Source organism: Lactuca sativa, chromosome 8 (genome assembly GCF_002870075.4).
Source record: "Lactuca sativa cultivar Salinas chromosome 8, Lsat_Salinas_v11, whole genome shotgun sequence".
Lineage (NCBI taxonomy): Eukaryota > Viridiplantae > Streptophyta > Magnoliopsida > Asterales > Asteraceae > Lactuca > Lactuca sativa.
The window spans coordinates 137815513-137839765 of record NC_056630.2 but is presented as its reverse complement, the minus strand read 5'-3'; positions in this window follow the sequence as shown (position 1 = coordinate 137839765).

The window sequence follows — 24253 nt, the reverse complement described above, 5'->3', positions numbered from 1 at the left end:
CATTTAGGTCTGTATCCCGGTTATTGGGATGTTGATATGTTAGATCGGTTTGACTGTTATATGATATGAGCTAGCGTATGGTATTTATGTGCACATATTCGTTGAATGGGGGTTGGGTTGAGGTGGTCCTACTTTGTGCTGTAGGCCAACATACCCGGGGAGCGGTTCGGATAGGCTGTAGGCCCTGCGAGGCGGTCCAGTCATGTCGAAGGCTCGAGAGCGGTCCAGATAGGCTGTAGGCCCTGTGAGGCGATCCAGTTAGGCTGAAGGCTCATTATGCATGCTGATCTGAGATTGTTATATGTTGTGGTTATTTTGGTATGGAGTTGGTATTTTGGGGGAGCTCACTAAGCTTTCGGGCTTACAGTTTCAGTTTATTGTTTCAGGTATATCAGGGGACCGCGACAAGGCGAAGGCATGATCGTACCGCTCCTTATGATTTGTTTATGTTTCTGGTAAAACTCTAATGTTAGATATTTTGAAAAATGCTTTGTAATGATGATTGGTCTTTAAATATTTTGAAAAAGTTTTAAATTGGCATGAAATTTTCGGGTGTTACAATTTGGTATCAGAACCTTGGTTTTAGTGAATTAGAAGAACACTCGTGTGACTCCAGTCTCAAACCAAGGAAAGATTTTCAAAATGAATTTTCAAATGGTTTTCAAAATAATTAAAGGGGGATGCAGGGTGGACGATTAGCCGGAGCCAGTAAGTGACCCCAAAATACCACACAGTTGTTTTATTATGTGATATGTTAGAATAACATGCTAGTGCTAGGCTAGGGATCTTCAGGAACTGCATGATAGAATTGCCTGATTACATGATACCTGGTAGCCTAGAATTTCCGTATATGAAATTGACATCATTACTGGAGTTGCTTAGTGTACGCATCATAGTCGTACATAACTAAGATCTTATAGCCTAAGAATGTTTGGTCTGGCCTTAATTCCTTTTCTTGTTTTATGAAGGGCTTAGGGTAAAATCAAGTATTCAAAAGTCTATAGGGTCCAACATTATGTATGATTACCATACACTAATGCTGCAGGGTTGGTGGAAGTTTCATGGATGGGTGCGTTGGGAGAGGCCGGGAGGCCAGTAATGAGATAATTAGCATTCCTCTAGGAGTGAGGATTGAGTGCTCGCCATGTTGTGTATTCAGTTAGGGCATTGTGGTGATACTTGAGACAAATATGGGTAGGTGTGGAAGGTAGTAGGGGCCCATACTACTGAAAGCACAAGACCTATATGCGTAGCAAGGAAGTTACAACCCCTAGGGTTTACTCGGGAGTTGGTTTCCAGTTATATTGTGGATTATCTGATATCTTGTGGTATGTTTCAGTATGGTGATGATGTGACAACCCGAAAGTTTCATTCGTACAAACCATACAGTTAAACACTTCAAATAAAAGTTAAATACTTTTCTACTAATTTTTAGCCGGTTTAAAGTCCGTTTGAGTATTTTTATTAATTATTCTTGAAACGAACGAATAAAAGGAAGTATTTTCTAGGATATCGGGGTAACAATGGAACAATCAACACCTTGGTTAGGTGTTCACGGCTAAACAAAGAGGGTTTGGGCCGTGAACTCCCTTAAGGCCGCAAACTCATGCCTTAGGCATGAGTTTACTCTCTATTCCGTCATTCCCCAACTTCCAACCTCAAGAACTTCCACCATTCTCTCTCAAGTATCATCCCACTCTTCTCCCAATCTTCCGAAAACGTAAGTGTTTCTTCACTTGATTTGTTGTTATAACATTACATCTAGTTGTTATACATCATTTCATCCATACATTCTTGATTTTCACTTAGATCTTCAAGTGTTCTTCAAAACACCAAGAACACACACTAGTGTTCTTGGACCTTAAACACCCAATCAAGCTTCTATCTTGTAAGTACACTCTTCCTAGCTTGTTATGTACTTGATTGAACTTGTTTACACTTAGAAACCACCAAGAAATCATAAGATCAAAGGTTTTTATGGCCAAAGCATGTTCTTGGGCCGTAAACCCATATAAGTGGGGCAAAATGCACCCTAGTCCCTTCCTAAGCCTTGGACACTAGTCTAGATTACTTCCTTGAAGTGTTTAGGACCTTAAACATCAAAGAAACCAAGTCCACATAGAGTTTACGGCCGCAAAATCATAAGGAAATGGTCCTTAGGCCATAAACTCTATAAGGTGGTGATAGTGTGCCCCTAATGCTTCCTAAGGATTGGACTTGAACATAGAATGCTTTCTCTTGACTTATAAGACCTTAAATCACCAAATGGAACTTAGTACCATGAGTTTACGGCCGTAAACTCATGGGGGAAATGACCTTAGGCCATAAACTCCATTGAGTGTGGTCCTTGGCCCATAAAGTCAATTGCAATGCCTTATACTCCTTTGTTGCAACCCAATAGCCTCCTAGAACTTGAATCAAAGTGTTTTCATGTCCTAGGGTGTCTTAACTTAGTAAATTAGTTGTTAAATGACTAATTGGATACATATATGTTTTATTATATGTTATTTAGGATCATTGTGTTTGTTCAAGTCTTCACTTGACACCTAGCACCTTGTCCGACACTTCCATCCAATCCAGTCACTACAGGTGAGTTCATACCCCTTAATTAACGTTTTAAATGCTTTTAATTGCTTTTATTGGGGGGGGGGGGGGGGGGAATACAAGTTGAATCATGATAGTTATTATGTCAATCACATGTGATTAATAACTATCAAACTATGGATTTACCACACTTTTAGCTGTTTTACCAAGCATACTACTTCTAAATGACTTTCTCAAACGTTTTTACATGTTAAACTCTTTATCAAACTGTCTTACACATTGTATCTTTCCTTTCAAACTCAATTACAACTGTGTTTCAAACAAAGGTTTTCACGTATTTCAAACTGTATTTCAGACAAAAGATTTCGTATACTTTAAACTGTTTATATCAAACAAACTGTTTTTAAACCATTTTATAAATTGACATCAAGTCATCAAAACTTCTTTTAAAATTTTACATTGTCAAATGCATGCCTATATATGTGTAGTTATATAAGTAACATTTAAAGGACTTAGGACTGCTAGCTCGCTTTAATTCCTTTTCCTTGTTTGGATGTGGCGTTAGGGTATCGGTTATTTGTACGAATGTCGTCTAAATATTGGTTATATATTATGTATTCATATATAGACATAAAAGTTCTATCAGTCAGTTCAGCACCGTTGGGTAGCAAAGACATACTTTCGTTCATTCATATACATACATTACTAGTAACTATAATAGGTATAGTTAGGAGATACTACTTACTATTCCTAGTACAAGGAATCACACAAGAGTTAGTTCATTCATGAGTCTGTACAAATATACTACATACTATATGAAGAAATACTATTACATATGAAGAGATACTAATGCATACTATATGAAGAGATACTATTACATACTATATGAAGAGATACTTCTACATACTATACGGGACTTACCATTCTACACCCAGTTGTTAGCTACAGTAGGAAACTGCACATCGACGGATGTCTACGGTTGTTCGGTTCGGCAAGTTGCCACGCCGTGTTTATCCTAGTACAAAAGGATACGATTTCAATGATTATATAATTTTCCCTATTACTTTTATCTTGTGACACATTCACATAAACGATGAGGTAGACTATATTTTGATAATAATAGTTGTACATGGGGAAACACCTTCATTCATATGGAGAAGCAAACCTCCAAAACTGTCGGGTCTTGGTAGAAGACTACATTTTATACTAGTAGGAAATATGGGATTTTCTAGGGTTTTCATACTTATATGAAATTTTCATCAAACATTTACAAGTCTTTCTTTACAGTTTTACAAATCAAAGACACTAAAATACTTATGAATTCACCAGCTTAAAAGCTGATCTACGCTTTCAAAATAACTTGTATTCTCGGGTCCTCAGTAGACAGGTACTGGTGACAGGTTTTGAGAAGACGGAGCACAGACAAGACTCGTCTTTTATTTTGAATCATTCATTTTTGTTGTCTATTACATTACAAAGAACACACATGTATTAAAACTTTACTATTTAATGAAATGGATGATGTTGTTGCTTGTTTACTACTTTGCATTGTTATGATACTTTACATGACGTCCTCCGCCCCAGAACGTTTCCGCCAGTCTTGGTTTTGGGGTGTGACAGATTGGTATCAGAGCGTTGTTTATAGTGAATTGAGTATATCAACCCATAAAAGATATACAGACTATAAATACAATGGTATTAAAATACTCTGACCAAGAGTTTATACTTTTAAATAATAAAATATTTAACTAAGTATACATGCCTGCATTCATACTAAAATTAGTGTCACAATGACAAAAACAAAAGTATTATGATTGTTGAATATCAAAAGTAAGCTCGGGGATGTATGGTTAGTCCTGCGAATGGTATAGCCTGATCAACTATGCTAGTATGAGGAGTGATTAGCATATGCCCAAGAATGGTTGTGATATGGCAACAAGTCTAAAAACTTACCAACACTACCACAATGAAGACATTAGGAGTATCCTGTGTTACTATAATTACTTAGTTGAGAACTAAAAAGATCTTCATTAGTAGGTCAATAATTTCTAAGTGGATACACTAAGGTTATATGTAACTAGGATGACATAGACTTTGAATCTGTGAATTTTTGCTTTACCCCTGTTCCTTGTGAATTTGGAGTTAAGGTCACTTATTCGAAGGCCTATCCTGTTTTGATTACATATAACTGGTATGCACTTTACAAATATTGAATTAATTGATAAAGATTATCTTATATTTATCTAGTTAGTACGTCTAATAATTATTTTGTTACCCCAATTCTCACGTAGATAACATGGCTGGACTCCATCCCCACGGCGACCCGTACCTTCCGAACGAAGGCAATGATGGATGGTTTGAAGAAGAGCCAGAAGATGATCATCAAATCCCTTTGGATGATCACCATGCTGAATGCCTTTCGGATGGTGTTAACTCCGAGCTCGAGGTTGAGAACCTATCCCCGATGGCTCCTAACCCAAATCCTAACCCTCGTCCGGCTTTTCAAGGCCCGACACCTCATTGGGTAGAATGTTTGGAGACATGGAGCGAAGATCAAGATCAACCCATGCCATTTAATGGAGATCGAAGCTTATATAACCTGAGCGAGGGAAGCTTAGCAACCAGGGTTCTGCCTATCTTGGTCCGTAGGGTTGCCCAAAACAAAATATAGGGCAGGACAGCTCTCCATCGCATCACAGAGGTTGATGCCAATGCAAGAATGCATACCATCCGTACCACCCATCTTGAAGATGCTCGTGAGAGGTTTGGGAGAGATCATGAGGCCCTACTGCAAGCACTAGCTGAAACCCGAGCCAAAGTCATAGAGCTCCGAGTGCGCCAGAGGGTGTACGAAAGACACATGCTAGAAATGGAACGTCAACTGGCTGAACTAAGGGTTCACCAGAGGGATGACCGTCACCAGTAGGAGATGCTATACTTTCTTTCCTTGTTATAAGGAATCGTTTTTCTGTCTACGCCCTATGTAGCACTTTTCTATGTATCTACCCAGTACCGTAAGTACTTGTAGTTAGGCCTTTATGCTGTCAAAACCTTCCTACTCCGGATATGATGTAAGACCCTTTACAAGGTCAATTTTCCCAAACTTATTACATCATAAATATCAATGATGTTGATAGTTGGCTAATTCCTATGTCACTCTTTGTTCAAATACTTTCTTCATACTATCGTTAAAGTCTATTTGCAACTCACTCTAGTCAAGTTATTGGACTATGGTAATTTAGCTCCGGGATCATTTCCAATTCTTTTTCAAAGGTTGGATCATGTTATCCACCAACCAATGGTACCCCGGTTTGGACAAAAAACGTCTTGTGACCATTTTATGAACTTACTTCTACTCTTTACTAGGACTGCATCATAGGGATGTAGGTCAAACCCTCGGGAACATACTCCTACTCTTTACATGAATGATCGGAATACATATAGGTTCAACAATAATCACTCACAAACTCCTTTTCTTTTGTATAACAGAATCATGTCGTCATCCAGAAATAGTCAACCGAGCAACGAAACCCCTATCCTTCATATCGACACCGCTACATTCCAAGCCGCAGTAACAGCTGCAGTGGCAACTGTCCTTGTAAACCTCAGCTCTAGAAACGCAAACAAGGCTGGCAAGAGGGTTGACAATTCCGATCGTTGTATCGATCCAGGAAGCCTACAAATGATAACACTCACAGACTTGCAAAGCCATAAAACCGAGAAGAGGAAACGAAAGCGTCAAGCCCTAAAGGAGCGCAAGCGATCCCAAAGACTTGCCATGCAACAACAACAAGTGACAACCCCTGCCCTTTCAGCACCGATCAGACCATACGAGGGAAAACTCCTGAAGTGTATTTTAACGACCATAAAATTCCAACCTATTTAAACTTTTCAAAAACAACCCGATTTCATTAAATTATTACAAAAAGGTTTTCAATACAATTCATTTAGAGTATTCCCAAAATCTCATCACAACATAAACATGAGGAGTGGTACGATCACGCCTTTGCCTTGCCACGGTCTCCTGAAGAACCTGAAAAACATTAAACCACAACTATAAGCCCGAAAGCTTAGTGAGATATCCCCAAAATACCAACCACATATACCATACACACATAAATGCCATATCAAATCCGATCACATAACAGCCATGCACTTCGGGTCTACTGTGTGACTGGTCCGCCACACCGGCCAACAGTCCACCTGGTCCACCCTCCGAGTCTAGCCATATACATCGAGTCTGCAGTGTGATTGGTCCGCCCGCTCCGGGCCTTCAATCCACCTGGTCCACTCTCTGAGTCTACAGTATGACTGGTCCGCCCACACCAGGCCTTCAGTCGGCCTGGTCCACTCTCCGAGCCTCGGCACATCTGGTCTGCCCTCTTGGGGCCTACAGCATATCCGGACCGCTCGATGGGCCTTTGGGACAACCGGTCTGCCCTGGGTATCTTGGCCTACAGCACAAAGTGGGACCCGCCTCAACCCAACCCTAGTCCAACAACCATGTGCACATAAACATACAATCATATAACAATTCACAGTCAACAAGCCGATCTAGCAAATCACATAACATATCACCATCCTAACCAGGATACCGACCTAACCGGTCACTAGCATAGCATCATCCTACATAACAGGATACCGACCTTAACCAGGTCTCTAACATATACCATCCTAGCTACCAGCATGCAACCATATCAAAGAAATAATCATAACAACAAATACCCAGATCTCAATCCGATAAAGGGCCGGCCTTAGTGCCTTAGACCCTGTTGATATAGTGAGGATAACTCACCCCAGTGCCGAAACTCTGAACTGAAGAAGTAGATTCTCGAAACACCGACTCACCGAAAATCCCGAACTAGCCAACATAGCACAAATAATCATTAGGCTAAGCACAATACCCTTCCAAGGATAAATTGACCAATTTACCCTTAACTCATTCCGGCCCAATCACTAGATAAGCTCTCAAGCCCACTAATGGCCCAAAGTCCAAAAGTCCAAAGCAAAGCCCACTATAGGCCCAATTTACAAAATTGGGGCCACCTCACCAGATGGGCCTAGACCCATGGTCCATAACAACTAATGGGTCCACAATACTCTATCCATAATGTCCAGTCACAACCCAAAATCCAGCAGCCCAATAACAGCCCAATCCCTTAGGCCCAAAATGAAAAACCCAACAGAGGGAGTACACTGGGCGTACCCTCCTTGGTATGCAGGGCGTACACGCTGATTCGCAACTGGGGATTGGGGCACTGACCCGCTACACGGGGCGTACTCCTAAGTTACGTGGGGCGTAACTTCGCTGCTCATTAAGTCCACATAACTTCTTAATGGCTTAAGCTCTTAAGCCCAAACTTCAGATCCTTAGGCCAAATATGCCTAAGATTCATAAAGTCTCAAACTTTATCACTTGGGACGTCCATTAAGCTCTTAATCCATGGTCTTAATCCATTAAGACCTACTTATCTCACACATGGAACAACCACAACCCTTGGGACCTCATTTTTCTCACTCAAGACCTCTCCAAAGGTATGAAAGGACAGATAATCTCGACCAAATCAAAACATGCATCAAGATAAGGACTTTTGGGACAAGAATGATGTCAAAACTTCACAACACTTAGATCTATGCAATATAAATGACAAGCAAGAAGCTTTATACCTCAGATAGGCTCCAAAGGATGATATCTTTCCAGATCTATAAGCTCCAACCACTCAACTCCTTCTTTGACGACTTCCTCTTTCTTCTTCTAGCCTCTCCTTTGCCAAATAAGCTTTCCAAGGCCAAACACACCCAACAATGGAGGTGGAATGGCTATCTAGGGTTTCTGAGGTTAAGAGAGAGCTTATGGAGGCTAGGGTATGAACCAACATGTTCCTTATATAGTGGATGACCCTAATTTTAGGGTTTTAGAACTCTAAGAGTACGCTGGGCGTACTCAACCTTGCACCCGCGTCCACTTACTCAATTACGCTGGGCGTAATCCCAGCTTATGCTGGGCGTACTTGGCGTGTCCCAACTTTCATATTTTGCCCTCCTTTTCCACTTTTCCCACAAAAGGACCAAAATACCCATCCTCTTAAATCCCGGGGGACTCACAATAAGTACTTTTAGGAAAAGGGCGTTACAGTTCTCCCCTACTTAAATTAGGCTTCGCCCTCGAAGCCTGCGGCAACTCTACTCCAGAACTTCTCCCGCAACGCACCACCTGGCATTAACCAAACCAGGTTCCTTAAGACACTCCCTTCGAAGTCCGAAACTCAACTTTCCCTTTCTTGCGGTGTTCTGACCACCGCCTCAAGCCGGCCACCGACTTCACCCTTTGATAACCACACGTATCAGATTCTACGCTTATCAACCGAGTACCACTCCATGGCACTTTTCTTGATCCTGATCACAACAATCACTTAACTCTTACGAGCTAGATAACCCTGAACCACCAGGTTCCCGATCCGAGTCCAACTCTATCCAATCCATGCTGACAGAATGACACATTCTTCAGCCTCAGAGCAACTCCCATGAGGTCTCCTCTTGCAATCTCATGCACATGTTGAACTAGCTCTAGCACCCTTGGGATGGGAAAACCCATCACACTGACGACACCTCCAAATATCCCTCAGGATGAATCACCACTACATACACAATTCCTTGATCAAGGTCAAACTGGGAATCCAAGACTCCATCCCTGCATCCTTTCCGAGCCTCTTGGCTCTACCCCGCGGAAATCCTTCCACCACCTCAGCAGACATCCCATCCGGATGTGATTCCATACCACTGCCGCAATCGCGCTGCTCAAAGACCATAATTGGATCACTCCAATCATAACTTTGCACTGCAGCTTTCACTTTCTTGAATTTACACTCCCTCCCGGAGCTACATTCCTCTCTCTTTCCTTATCAAGGAAATCCACTTGGCCGCCTTGTCACTGCGACAAGTGCCACGATGCTCGCCCAACGCTACACCACTCCCTTATAGCATAACCACTATCCATGCAACACACATGCTCTAAATCTGCTCGCAAGGACTCTCGAGTCCATGCACTATCTCCACTAATCGAGATCAATACCCGGGGCCAGACCTTCTAATGCTAACACATCGCGACATACTCAATCCATTTCCTCGAACCAATCTAACAATACCTGCAGAGTCTTCAGCATGACTGGACCGCCTTACCAGGCCTTCAGCCAATCTGGACCACTCTCAGAACCTTCAGCCAATCTGGACCGCCCTCCAGGGCCTTCAGCCTGGCTGGACCGTTCTCCGAGCCTTCGGCCTGACTGGTACGCCTACCGGCCTTAAGTCTACCCAGACCGCTCAACTAGCATTCATCCTTTCGAGTTATCTCTCCGGGAAACCCTCCCATGCATACTATTCTAGCCCTCTAGGGGTTCCAAACTCTATCTCCATCATACGCACTCAATCCCGGCCTGATCCCAGGCCCTCCACAATCAAATATCCTTGGTCTGTAACCCGCCCCGCATGCCTGCCACTTACTCATACCAGCCTACGCTCCTGGCTGACAGAACACTGCTGAATCCCAAGCAACTAAACAACCTCCAATGCTCATCGATCTTCAGGAGAATTTTCCAATTCTCCCCCACTTATAGCACTAACTAACAACCACCGGTCGCCATCACCGACCTCCCTCAACAACCCTACACAACACAAACACTTACACGTGAACTGCATCCCGCAAGCACGAGCAACCCTCACAAATCACATTTCAACACTGATCATCCCGAGCTCGAAAGAAACTCGATCTTCAGCTACCCCCTCCTCAGACTGTAGATGCTACCCGACATTCAGACCAAACGCCAGATTTCCGCTAATAACCCTCATGAATGATAACCAACGAAATTCCCAATACTAACACATAACCATACCATAACCCTCAAAGAACAACGAATACCACACCGAAAACCACACAATGAGACTAGCAGATAAACAATACTCCACAATAATTACAAGATAACAAGACATCAAGAAAGAAACATACCCGCAGCTGCATCCGGCACTGCTCTGACCTCCTCTGTTGTAAGCTGAAAAGCACGAACCTGATCCCTTGGGGGCTCCGCTCCACCCTGACCTCCACCCGTGATCCTCAAAGTGGCCGGTGTTGGAGCCTGCACCGGTCCTGCAGCACGCTGTGGACAGTTGACCCTCAAATGTCCAACCTGATGACAATGATAACAAATCCTCAAATCCCGAACCGGCGCTAACTGCCGACAATCCCTTGCATAGTGCCCCTCCTTTCCGCACTTGCGGCATGCACCACCGGTCCTACAAACTCCGGTGTGACCCTTCCCATACTTCCCACAAGCGTGGCTGCTCTGATCTCCCACCCTAGAATCAATGGTGTTGGACCGTTTCGGCGCCGGCTGCGATTGCACCGGAGCCTGCCTCAGCTCACGCAACTGCAACTCAATCTCCAACTCACGCCGCCTGGCGGCCTCCTGCAACTCCAACAAAGTCTCGCACCTCTGCGTAGACACAAACTGTCTGATATCTCTCTTGATCATACTTAGATATCGGGACATCTGAGCCTGCTCCGAAGCGAACTCAGGGCAAAACATTGCCCTCTCAGTGAACATCCTGGTGATCTCCGTCACCGACTCCAAACCCTACTACAGCTCAAGGAACTCCTGAGCCAATCTCTCCCTCTCAACCTGCGGAACATAACGAGTGCTGAACATTTCTCTGAAGTGATCCCATGAAACCGCAGCCCTCTGCGCATCCGAATATGACCCCGTGGTCAATCTCCACCAATCCTTGGCCCCGAGCCTCAACAGGTTCAGAGCACATCTCACCCTCTGGTCAGCAGGGCACGAACACGTGAAGAAACACCCCTCCACGTCCGACAACCACCTCATAGCAACAATCGGGTCCCGAACCCCATCAAAGGTAGGAGGCTTTGTATTATCGAAGTCCCGATACTTAAAACCTCGATCGACTCCTCCCCTACCGCTGCTACAGCCACTGTAGCCGCCGTGGTAGCCGTCTCAGTGAGAGCCGCATAGCGCTCATCAAAATACTCAACCATGGTGGTCTTGATCGACCCAAACAGTTCCGGCAGCTCGGCCCGGAACAACGCAACAACCTCATCATGCAGGATCTCAAGAATCCTAGCATCCAACTCGCCTATGCTCATCTGACCCACAACCTCAGGCAGTATAGACCCGCCCGAAACTCCCTCTCCTGCTCCCGATCCTGACCCGGATCAACTCCCAGCATGCCTCGGAATTTCCATGCTGAAAAACACCCCAAGATCTCAGATTCTTCCCACTATCCTGGGAACCAACTCTCAATCCAACCCTAGAGGTCATGGTTTCCCTGATATGCGTATGGGTCTTGTGCTTTCAGTAGTACGGGCCCATACTACCTTCCACACCTACCCATATTTGTATGAAGTACTACCACAACACCCTAGTGAAAACATACATAACAAATGTTGAACCCTTACGACTAGAGGAACATTGGAAATCTCCCACGAGGAAACCCTAGGCTAACAGGCATCATAAATCAAGCAACATTATCATGAAATCCTGAAGATCCCTAGCCTAGCACTAGCATGCTGTTCTATCAAAGCTCAAAAACAAATATCATTTATGGTATTTTGGTGTTACTTACTGGCTCCGGCTGATCGTACCTCCGCGTCCTCCTTAACCCATTTTGAAAACCATTTTAAATTCTCTTTTGAAAACCCTCCTCGATTTGAGACCGGAGTCACACGAGTGTTCCTCCAATTCACTCAAACCAAGGCTCTGATACCAACTTGTAACGACCATAAAATTCCACCCAATTTAAACTTTTCAAAATCAACCCGATTTCATTAAATTATTAAAAAAAGGTTTTCAATACAATTCATTTAGAGTATTCCCAGAATCACATCACAGCATAAACATGATGTGACAACCCGATATTTCAACTCTATGTAATGACCTAAAAAGTCGAGTATTGTAACCACTTCTGATATAATGAAATTAACTTTGAAAATAAAAAGTCCAAAAAGTCTCTAAATAATTACCTACTATGTTTAATGTCATTAAACCCTGATCATACGTAAAAAGAACGCCCAAATCTGACTTCATATGATGAAGTTATGGTTTTTCCAAGTTCGGCTTAGCGACAGACAGCTAAAAAACTCAAAACGGAGATCGAGCGACTGTTGACCGGAATGACTAAAATGAGAATCGAAGGTCTCGACAATGGTATTTCAAGGGTAAAAAGTCTGGCAAAATCAGACGTCAGACAAGGAAGTTATGAATTTCTAACGAAATTTTCTTACCACGACCTTTTAATAATAAATAATAAAAATAATTTCAAAATTTGCCGACGGAATCTAAATGAAAGTTGTAGCGCGTAGCCTCACCTACGCGTGGATATAAAGAACGTCGAAAACGGAGTTCGTATGAAGAAGATATGAATTTTAGAAGTTTATTAAATAAATAAAATATAAATTTTATTATTTAATTTCGGCATTATCCGAAGGAGGAGTCAGCAAGTCGATCCGAGTTACGCCCAGCGTACTCGGGGTCTATACGAAGCTATGTCCCGTCCCATCCGAACTCCGAGGCAGTCAAGGATCCGGTCATGCATGACGCACGAGTTCGTCCAGTGTACTCAAGTACGCCCAGCGTACCGAGGCGGTTCCCAGCCCCTATAAAAGGGATGCGAGGGTTCCGAAGAAAGGGCTCCATTTTCCCAACTTCCTTGCGTTCTTGCCTCGTTTTCTGTGCCCGTGCTAACCCGAAGCCCCGGTTACCTTTCTCAAGTCCCGAAAGTCGTTTGTGCTCCCGAGATTCCCGAGAATCCCGAGAAAATCCGCTTTCTCGAGTCAAAGTTCTGCTCGGTTTTCATCTCGCCTTTTTCCGAGTTTTCAAGTGAGTTCATACCCCTTAATTAACCTTTTAAATGTTCTATAAATGCTTTTATATGCTTTCAAGGGGGGGAATACAAGTAAAACACACGATTATTATCGTGTGTTATATAAAGATTCATTATACACTTTTTATCAATAGAATCATATGTGATTTATAACCTTTATAAGGAAACTTTTGTATGCAAAATATATCACGATAACATTATATATTTTGAAATGAAAAATGTTCTTATATATGTATAAATCAAACACTCTGCTTAGACTGCATGTATATGTGTCCAACTTAGACACTATAAAAATTTATACTTTCATAACAAGTGATTAATTTTCTAGGGATTTCTAAAGAAACGAGACACACTTTTAGAAAACTATAACAGGTATAGTTTTACGAGAACATTACTAACTTTTACATACTAGAAACACTATTTTCAAGAAGTCACTTTTGAATACAAGAACAAACGAACATTTTAACACGTAAATCTGTTTTTATACTAAGCTTTGTGAGACATTAACTTCACGTACGTTCGAGTACACACTTCAAGTCCTATATTATATACCATAATCCCTTGGAGGGGGAGCCTGGTGTTTGTGTATAGATCTATACGGGCTTGACAACCCCGCGCCCTGACTGTTAGCTACAGTACACCATTTGGGGTGACAAACGTCAGAACATTCCAACGCCGGAAGAACATTGTGTATAGGCAATCTGAATCAATAGCATGGTTATAAAACTCACATGGGGTATTAAATATACATTGATTTACGGGTTTTTTCAAACGTATTGAAAATTTTATACGTACATACAATTTCTAGAAACAAACATTGGTCTTGATGGAAGACTACATTTATGCTAGTAGAAAATATGGGATTTTCTAGGAACAAACAAAAAAAAAACAAAACATTTCATTTCATACAAACATTGTCATTTAATACTTATGAAACTCACCAGCTTAAATGCTGATCTACTCTTTCAAAACTACTTGTATGTCCCAGGGATTCAGTAATTACAGGTAACAAACAGCTTTTGAAGAAGGGACGCTGCGGCGTCAGTTTAAATTCATATTTTGACATCATATTGTAATTGGTTTTGAACATGTACCTTTTAAATAATGTAAACTTTCAATTATATATATGATGGTTGTATTGCTTTCTTTACTATGTATTCATTTGTTATGCTACCACATCAAGTCATTCACCCCCGAACGTTTCCACCGTTTCGGTTTAGGGGTATGACAGATTGGTATCAGAGCAATGTTTATAGTGAACTAAGTATATCGAATCACATAAGATATACAAACTATAAATGCTTAAGGGACTAATACTCTCTGATAAAACATTTTTTTGTTTTACGCCTAAGCCGTGTTTCGTTTAACTTATAATGTAGTTCATTCAAGTACAAATACAAGCATAAAACAAACTTATTTTCATGATTATAACTATACAAGAAGTATTTAGACAAGTTGGACACTACGATTAAGACTCGATATATGTAATCAGATTTGGGACAAATATAGCATGATCAACTATATTTGTCTGAGATCGGACCAATGTATATCGAGGAATGCTCGTAGTGAGCAACAAGTCAAAACTTACCAAAACATCACGAGAATCAAACACACGAATTTAAATACTATAGGAGTATTTATTACTTAGAATAGCTTAACATACATGTTTAGTCTTACATGTTCCAAACATTATTCGATTCTTATAACCCTATTCTCGTACAGTCAAATGGCTGGATTTCACCACCCCGACGACCCCTACTACCCCAATCAAGGCAACGGGGGATGGATCGAAGAGGATCCCGAGGAGGACGAAGAACCCATAGAATTGGACGAAGAGGATGACTCCGGTACCAAATCAGAGCCGAAAGTGATCAATCCACCACCCGCACAACCTCCCGCCTTCGTAAGGAACTTTCAAGGACCGAGTCCCGTTTGGGGTAGTCACCTCCACCATTGGAGCCAACAACAAAGTCTATGCCCTCCCTACGGCATGTGCCGAGACTTCTACGATGTCCGCTGCGGAGGTTCAGCCGATCGGGCACTCCCAGTCATGGTGGGCAAACTAGCCAACCAGTCCTACCAATCCGGAGTTCAAGCTAGCCGGATTCGGGAAGTCAACATGGAAGTACAGGTTCACACTTCCGACATCCGTAGGTTGGATAGAGCTCAGGACAATGCCCAACTCCAAACTGAGGCATTCCAAGCACAAATGATTGCAACCCTCGCCGAATTGAGGGAACAACAAGCCGCCTTCGATAGGCGTCTTATGGAATCGAAGCAATCGGATGCGGAGTCAAGCTCCAAGCGCAACCTACGTCGCAAGTAGTGCTTGCCAAAATCTCAAATTTTTTTATAAATTAGGACCTCGGCGAAAAGTCTTTATTTTCCATAAACTTTGTAACCGGAGACCCTTATAGGGGTCAAATTTTCATGATCGTTGTATCAACTATTATATTAATATAAGTGGCACTATTATTACTACGTTGAGTTTTTCGTTCGATCCTTAAAATGTGATGAAACACCATATGCTTGTTTCGTATTCAAGTCTTACAAATAACTTTCATTCTTCTATCTTTGAGACTCATACTATCATATATGTTGAACTATAGCAATTTAGTTCATGAGACACATTCATTTTCTATGTTATGGAATTCTTATCTTTATCTTTTCAACCTATAGTTGAAGGATGCATGCGCGTAGAAACCCGAGACGAAACAACGGTGGGGAAGCACCTCTACCACCACCACCTCCACCTCCTCAATTTGATGCTGTCATGTTCGAAGCAGCAGTCACCGCAGCTGTAGCAGCTGCCATGTCACAGATCAATAACCCGGTTATTACTGGCTCGGGAACTGGCACACATCCATCCAACCATGGCGAGACTCATGGGCAATCCCGAGAATGAACCTATAAAGACTTTACTAACGCCAAACCCCGGATGTTTAATGGAACTGGTGGTGTGATGACTCTGAGACAGTGGATTGAAAGGACAGAATCAGTCTTTGAAATCTGCTCCTGTCCCGAACACAGCAAAGTCAAGTTTGCAACCTACACGCTTACCGATAGAGCTCTAACTTGGTGGAATGGCCATGTTAAGGTACTAACTCTGATAGTGGCAAATTCAATAAGCTGGGAGAGCTTAAAAACCATGCTGATGAGCGAGTACTGTCCACGAGGAGAAATTCAAAAACTCGAGCATGAACTCTGGACGCTCGGAATGATTGGTACTGACATAGCAACTTATACCAACAGATTCTGTGATCTGACAATCCTTTGCCCGGATATGATTGCTCCTGAGAGCAAGAAAATAGAGAGATACATTTGGGGCCTGTCGCCCCAAATTCAGTCGAGCGTGTTAGCTTCAAAGCCTGACACTTTTGAAAGTGCCAAAGAGCTGGCACAATCTCTCATTGATCACGGAAGTCATCAGAACTCGGCAATTGCTACACCAGAACCACAAAAGGGAAACAACAACAACAATAATAGGAAGAGATAATGGAGTAAAGGGAAGGGTGGGTCTTCCCAAGAATCCTCGAAGAAACAACAACTAGTTATAGTGAATGCTGCTATTGTACCTACTACCGTTCCTACAAATCCCTACCCGACAAATCCATATGTGGGTAACTTTCCAAAGTACGCCAAATGCACTTACCACCACCATGGACCTTGTCGGGAAATGCAGTGCTCCAACTGCAACAGAAAGGGGCACACGGTCCGTTTCTGCAAAGACCCCGTAAAGCCAATCACTCAAGTTCCCAACGCTAGTGTAGGCCGAGCTTGCTACGATTCTGGCGAGGTAGGCCACTACAAGAGAAACTGCCCAAAGGCAGCAAATACCAGCGGGATGGGACGAGTGTTGACTATAGGCCACGAAGAAGCCGTAGCTGATCCTACAGTAGTTGCTGGTACGTTTCTTATCGATAATTCATATGCATGCATACTGTTCGATAGTGGAGTGGAGAGAAGCTTTGTGAGTCAAAACTTTATTCACTTACTTAAACATAAACCTAGCAAGTTAGAAAAATCATTCACTGTAGAGATGGAAACTGGAAAAACGGAAAACACTAACTGCATATACATGGACTGTACACTAACTTTAGACGGTCATTCTTTCCCAATCAACCTCACGCCAGTCCAAATTAAAAGTTTCGACGTCATAGTCGGCATGGATTGGTTAAGTCTTCTTCGCACCAACATCATGTGCTTTAAGAAAGCAGTTCGTATTAGTCTTCCTAACGACGAAACATTAGTGATTTACGGCGACAAATCAAGTACAAACCTTCGCATCATTTCGTCCATCCAAGCTCGAAAGTGTTTGCGAAAGGATTATCATGCATTTCTTGCACACATCGTTGATACGAGTCAGGAAGTAAAGGATATTAAGAGCATTCCAGTAGTACGCGACTTTCCCGATATCTTCCCAGAAGAACTACCGGGATTACCACCGCAACGCCAAGTCGAGTTTAGAATCGACTTAGTTCTAGGGGCTACCCCAGTAGAGAAATCGCATTATCGTCTGGCACCAGCTGAGATGCAAGAACTTTCCAGTCAGCTTAACGAACTCCACCAAAAGGGATTTATTAGACCAAGTTTCTCACCTTGGGGAGCACCGGTCTTGTTTGTAAAGAAGAAGACGGATCGTTCCGCATGTGCATCGACTACAGAGAAGTGAACAAACTTACAGTCAAAAATCGTTATCCTCTGCCCTGCATTGACGACCTTTTTGATCAACTTCAGGGAGCAAACTACTTCTCGAAGATAGATCTACGATCCGGATATCACCAATTACGAGTACTAGAGGGGGATATTCCCAATACAGCCTTCCGAACCCGTTATGGACACTACGAATTTGTAGTGATGCCGTTCGGATTAACCAACGCACCAGCAGTATTCATGGACTTAATGAATAGGGTGTGTCGTCCTTACTTGGATCAGTTCGTCATCGTCTTCATCGATGATATACTTATCTACTCCCGAAGTAAGGAAGAGCATAGTCAGCACCTACGAAAAGTCTTAGAAACATTACGTTCGGAGAAGCTCTATGCGAAGTTCTCTAAATGCGAATTTTGGATTCTTAGAGTCGAATTTTTGGGCCACGTTGTTAGCGAGAAGGGGATACACGTGGACCCCTCCAAAATTAAGGCCATTGAGAACTGGTCGGCACCAAAGACACCTACAGAGATTCGTCAATTTCTAGGTCTCGCTGGCTATTATCGTAGATTCATAAAGAACTTCTCTAGCATTGCGAAACCTCTCACTACATTGACCCAGAAAGGCGTGGCCTTTGACTGGGAAGCAAAACAAGAGAAGGCGTTCCAAACACTGAAACAGGCTTTGTGCACCGCGCCGATATTATCCCTCCCCGAAGGGATAGAAGATTTCGTAGTATATTGCGATGCATCAAACCAAGGACTTGGTTGTGTTCTTATGCAAAGAGGGAAGGTTATTTCTTATGCCTCCCATCAGCTTAAGACACACGAAGTAAACTATACAACACACGATCTTGAGATGGGAGCAGTAGTATTTTCTCTAAAGATCTGGAGACACTACTTGTATGGAACAAAGAGTACTATTTTCACCGATAACAAGAGCCTTCAACACATTTTTGATCAGAAGGAGCTCAACATGCGACAATGACGATGGGTCGAGTTACTCAATGACTACGAATGTGAAATTCGTTATCATCTTGGCAAGGCCAATGTGGTAGCTGACGCCCTCAGTCGAAAAGAATACACTGGTCGGCGAGTCAAATCTCTGACTATGACTATCCATTCCCACTTATCCACCCAAACTAAGGAGGCTCAACTGAAAGCTTTGCAACCTGAAAATGTGGCGGTGAATCCCTGAGAGGAATGGAAAAGAATCTAGAAATCAAGGGTAGCAGAGCATATTATCTCATGGACCGTATCTGGACACCGAAACATGGTGGTTTCAAAGACGTGGTCATGGCCGAAGCACACAACACGAGATATTCCGTCCACCCAGGTTCAGATAAAATGTATCTGGATCTTAAGAAATTGTACTGGTGGCTTAACATGAAAGCAGAAATTGCTACCTTCGTAAGTAAATGCCTTACTTGCGCTAAGGTTAAGGTCGAGTATCAGAAACCATCAGGATTACTACAACAACCGGAGATACCGGAATGGAAATGGGAACGGATTACTATGGACTTCGTAACCAAGTTACCCAAGACAACGGGGGGACTCGATACCATATGGGTCATCGTCGACAGATTGACCAAATCCGTGCATTTCCTACCAATCAAGGAGACTGACAAGATGGAAAGGCTTACGAGAACGTACATAAGGGAAATAGTGCGACTGCATGGTGTTCCGATATCCATTATCTCCAATAGAGATAGTAGATTCACTTTAAGGTTCTGGCAGTCACTACAAAATTCCCTGGGGACTAGACTAGACATGAGTACAACCTACCATCCACAAACAGACGGGCAAAGTGAGAGAACGATACAAACTTTGGAAGATATGCTGAGAGCCTGTGTGATTGACTTTAGAAAGGCATGGGATATCCATTTACCCCTTGTCGAATTTTCATACAACAATAGTTATCATACGAGCATAAAGCTGCTCCATTTGAAGCCCACTATGGCCGTAAGTGCAGGTCCTCTCTGTGCTGGATTGAAGTTGGCGACACCCAGTCAGCTAAAGGACGAGTTCCTGAAAGCACTCTCACATGTCCATAAATCATACGGGAAACGACAGAGAAGATCGTTCAGATTTGTGAACGGTTGAAAGCCTATAGAGACCGACAGAAAAGCTAAGCCGACCAAAGGAGGAAACCTTTGGAATTCCAGGTAGGACACCGCGTTCTATTGAAGGTCTCATCGTGGAAGGGCTAAATATGCTTTGGAAAGCGTGGAAAGCTAAATCCAAGATATGTAGGGCCTTTCGAGATTCTCGCCAGAATCGGCCCAGTAGCTTACAAGCTTAATCTACCACGTGAACTTAGTAACATACATCCAACCTTCCATATCTCGAACTTGAAAAAGTGTCTGTCCGATGAGACTCTTGTTATTCCACTCGACGAGATCGAGATAAACGAGAGCCTCAACTTTGTGGAAGAACCGGTAGAAATCATGGACCGAGACGTCAAACAAACGAAACAAAGTCGCATACCCATCGTGAAGGTTCGCTGCAACGCCAAGCGAGGACCTAAATTTACATGGGAACGCGAAGATCAGATGAAACAAAAGTACCCTCATCTTTTTCTCTGATTCACCAGTATCTTTCTTATTTTATATTTTGGGACGAAATTCCCTCTAACGGGGGGATGATGTGGCAACCTGATATTTCAACTCTATGTAATGACCTAAAAAGTCGAGTATTGTAACCACTTCTGATATAATGAAATTAACTTTGAAAATAAAAAGTCCAAAAAGTCTCTAAATAATTACCTACTATGTTTAATGTCATTAAACCCTGATCATACGTAAAAAGAACGCCCAAATCTGACTTCGTATGATGAAGTTATGATTTTTCCAAGTTCGGCTTAGCGACAGACAGCTAAAAAACTCGAAACGGAGATCGAGCGACTGTTGGCCGGAATGACCAAAACGAGAATCGAAGGTCTCGACAATGGTATTTCAACGGTAAAAAGTCTGGCAAAATTAGACGTCAGACAAGGAAGTTATGGATTTATAACGAAATTTTCTTACCGCGACCTTTTAAAAATAAATAATAAAAATAATTTCAAATTTTGCCGACGGAATCTAAACGAAAGTTGTAGAGCGTAGCCTCACCTACGCGTGGATATAAAGAACGTCGAAAACGGAGTTCGTATGAAGAAGATATGAATTTTAGAAGTTTATTAAATAAATAAAATATAAATTTTATTATTTAATTTCGGCATTATCCGAAGGAGGAGTCAGCAAGTCCATCCGAGTTACGCCCAACGTACGCTCGTACGCCCAGCGTACTCGGGGTCTATGCGAAGCTATGCCCCGTCCCATCCGAACTCCGAGGCAGTCGAGGATCCGGTCATGCGTGACGCACGAGTACGCCCAACGTACCGAGGCGGTTCCCAGCCCCTATAAAAGGGATGCGAGGGTTCCGAAGAAAGGTCTCCATTTCTCCCAACTTCCTTGCGTTCTTTCCTCGTTTTCCGTGCCCGTGCTAACCCAAAGCCCCAGTTACCTTGCTCAAGTCCCAAAAGTCGTTTGTGCTCCTGAGATTCCCGAGAATCCCGAGAAAATCCGCTTTCTCGAGTGGAAGTTCTGCTCGGTTTTCATCTCGCCTTTTTCCGACTTTTCAAGTGAGTTCATACCCCTTAATTAACCTTTTAAATGTTCTATAAATGCTTTTATATGCTTTCAAGGGGGGAATACAAGTAAAACACATGATTATTATCGTGTGTTATATAAAGATTCATTATACACTTTTTATCAATAGAATCATATGTGATTTATAACCTTTATAAGGAAACTTTTGTATGCAAAATATATCATGATAACATTATATCTTTTGAAATGAAAAATGTTCTTATCTATGTATAAATCAAACACTCTGCTTAGACTGCATGTATATGTGTCCAACTTAGACACTATAAAAATTTATACTTTCATAACAAGTGATTCATTTTCTAGGGATTTCTAAATAAACGAGACACACTTTTAGAAAACTATAATAAGAATAGTTTTACGAGAACATTACTAACTTTTACATACTAGAAACACTATTTTCAAGAATTCACTTTCGCATACAAGAACAAATAAACATTTTAACACGTAAATCTGTTTTTATACTAAGCTTTGTGAGACATTAATTTCACGTACGTTCGAGTACACACTTCAAGTCCTGTATTATATACCATAATCCCTTGGAGGGGGAGCCTGGTGTTTGTGTATAGATCTATACGGGCTTGACAACCCCGCGCCCTGACTGTTAGCTACAGTACACCATTTGGGGTGACAAACGTCAGAACATTCCAACGCCGGAAGAACATTGTGTATAGGCAATCTGAATCAATAGCATGGTTATAAAACTCACATGGGGTATTAAATATACATTGATTTACAAGGGTTTTCAAACGTATTGTAAATTTTATACGTACATACAATTTCTAGAAACAAACATTGGTCTTGATGGAAGACTACATTTATGCTAGTAGAAAATATGGGATTTTCTAGGAACAAACAAACAAAAACAAAACATTTCATTTCATACAAACATTGTCATTTAATACTTATGAAACTCACCATCTTAAATGCTGATCTACTCTTTCAAAACTACTTGTATGTCCCAGGGATTCAGTAATTACATGTAACAAACAACTTTTGAAGAAGGGACGCTGCGGCGTCAGTTTAAATTCATATTTTGACATCATATTGTAATTGGTTTTGAACATGTACCTTTTAAATAATGTAAAATTTCAATTATATATGTGATGGTTGTATTTCTTTCTTTACTATGTATTCATTTGTTATGCTACCACATGAAGTCATCCGCCCCCTAACGTTTCCGTCGTTCCGGTTTGGGGGTGTGACACATGAAGAGCGGTACGATCACGCCTTTGCCTTGGCACGGTCTCCTGATGAACCTGAAAAACATTAAACCAGAACTGTAATCCCGAAAGCTTAGTGAGATATCCCCAAAATACCAACCACAGATACCATACATGCATAACATGCCATATCAAATCCGATCACAGAACAGCCATGCACTTCGGGTCTACTGTGTGACTGGTCCGCCGCACTGGCCAACAGTCCACCTGGTAGGCTCCAAAGGATGATATCTTTCCAGATCTATAAGCTCCAGCCACTCAACTCCTTCTTTGACGACTTCCTCTTTCTTCTTCTAGCCTCTCCTTTGCCAAATAAGCTTTCCAAGGCCAAACACACCCAACAATGGAGGTGGAACGACTATCTAGGGTTTCTGAGGTTAAGAGAGAGCTTATGTAGGCTAGGGTATGAACCAACATGTTCCTTATATAGTGGCTGACCCTAATTTTAGGGTTTTAGAACTCTGAGAGTACGTTGGGCGTACCTCTAGTATGTTGGGCGTACTCAACCTTGCACCCGCGTCCACTTACTCAATTACGCTGGGCATAATCCCAGCTTACGCTGGGCGTACTCGGTGTGTCCCAACTTTCATATTTGGCCCTCTTTTTCCACTTTTCCCACAAAAGGACCAAAATACCCATCCTCTTAAATCCCGGGGACTCACAATAAGTACTTTTAGGAACGGGGCATTACATGTATCAAGTGTAGCTTTCATCATAATGGGGCTTCCCATGAAATGCAATGTTGCAATTGCCACATGATAGGGCACCATGCTCGTAGCCGTGGAGCACCGGCACGACCCATCACTCAGGTCCCTGACATCGGAGTCAACCAGGCTGGCTATGGTTGTGGTGAAATCGAACACTTTAAAAGGAATTGTTCGAAAAGGAAGAACAACGAAAGCAAACGTGTCCACATAACTCTGACCCGACACATCACTTCCACCACTGATGCTGGTGCAAGCCAGATATGTCACCAATGCGGTGAGGTAGGACACCTCAAGAAGGATTGTCCAATATCAAAGAACTATGGCGCAGACGGGAAGATACTAAGGATCACCGTCGCAGGAGATACTACTTCGGATCCACGTTGAAATTATGGTGTGTTCTGTGGCGTCAATGTTAGACTTTTAAATTTATGAATACTAGTGCAACTAGAGTCTTATCTTTTGCGAGATCCCATCAGTGTTAGGGACTCTCGTGCTACTTGTACTTGCTTTTAGCAGTATATCTTGTTCGCAGCTGTAGTATCGTAGATGAAGTTATAGTACTAAAACTCTTTCTTAGGTTGCACCGCTTTGTT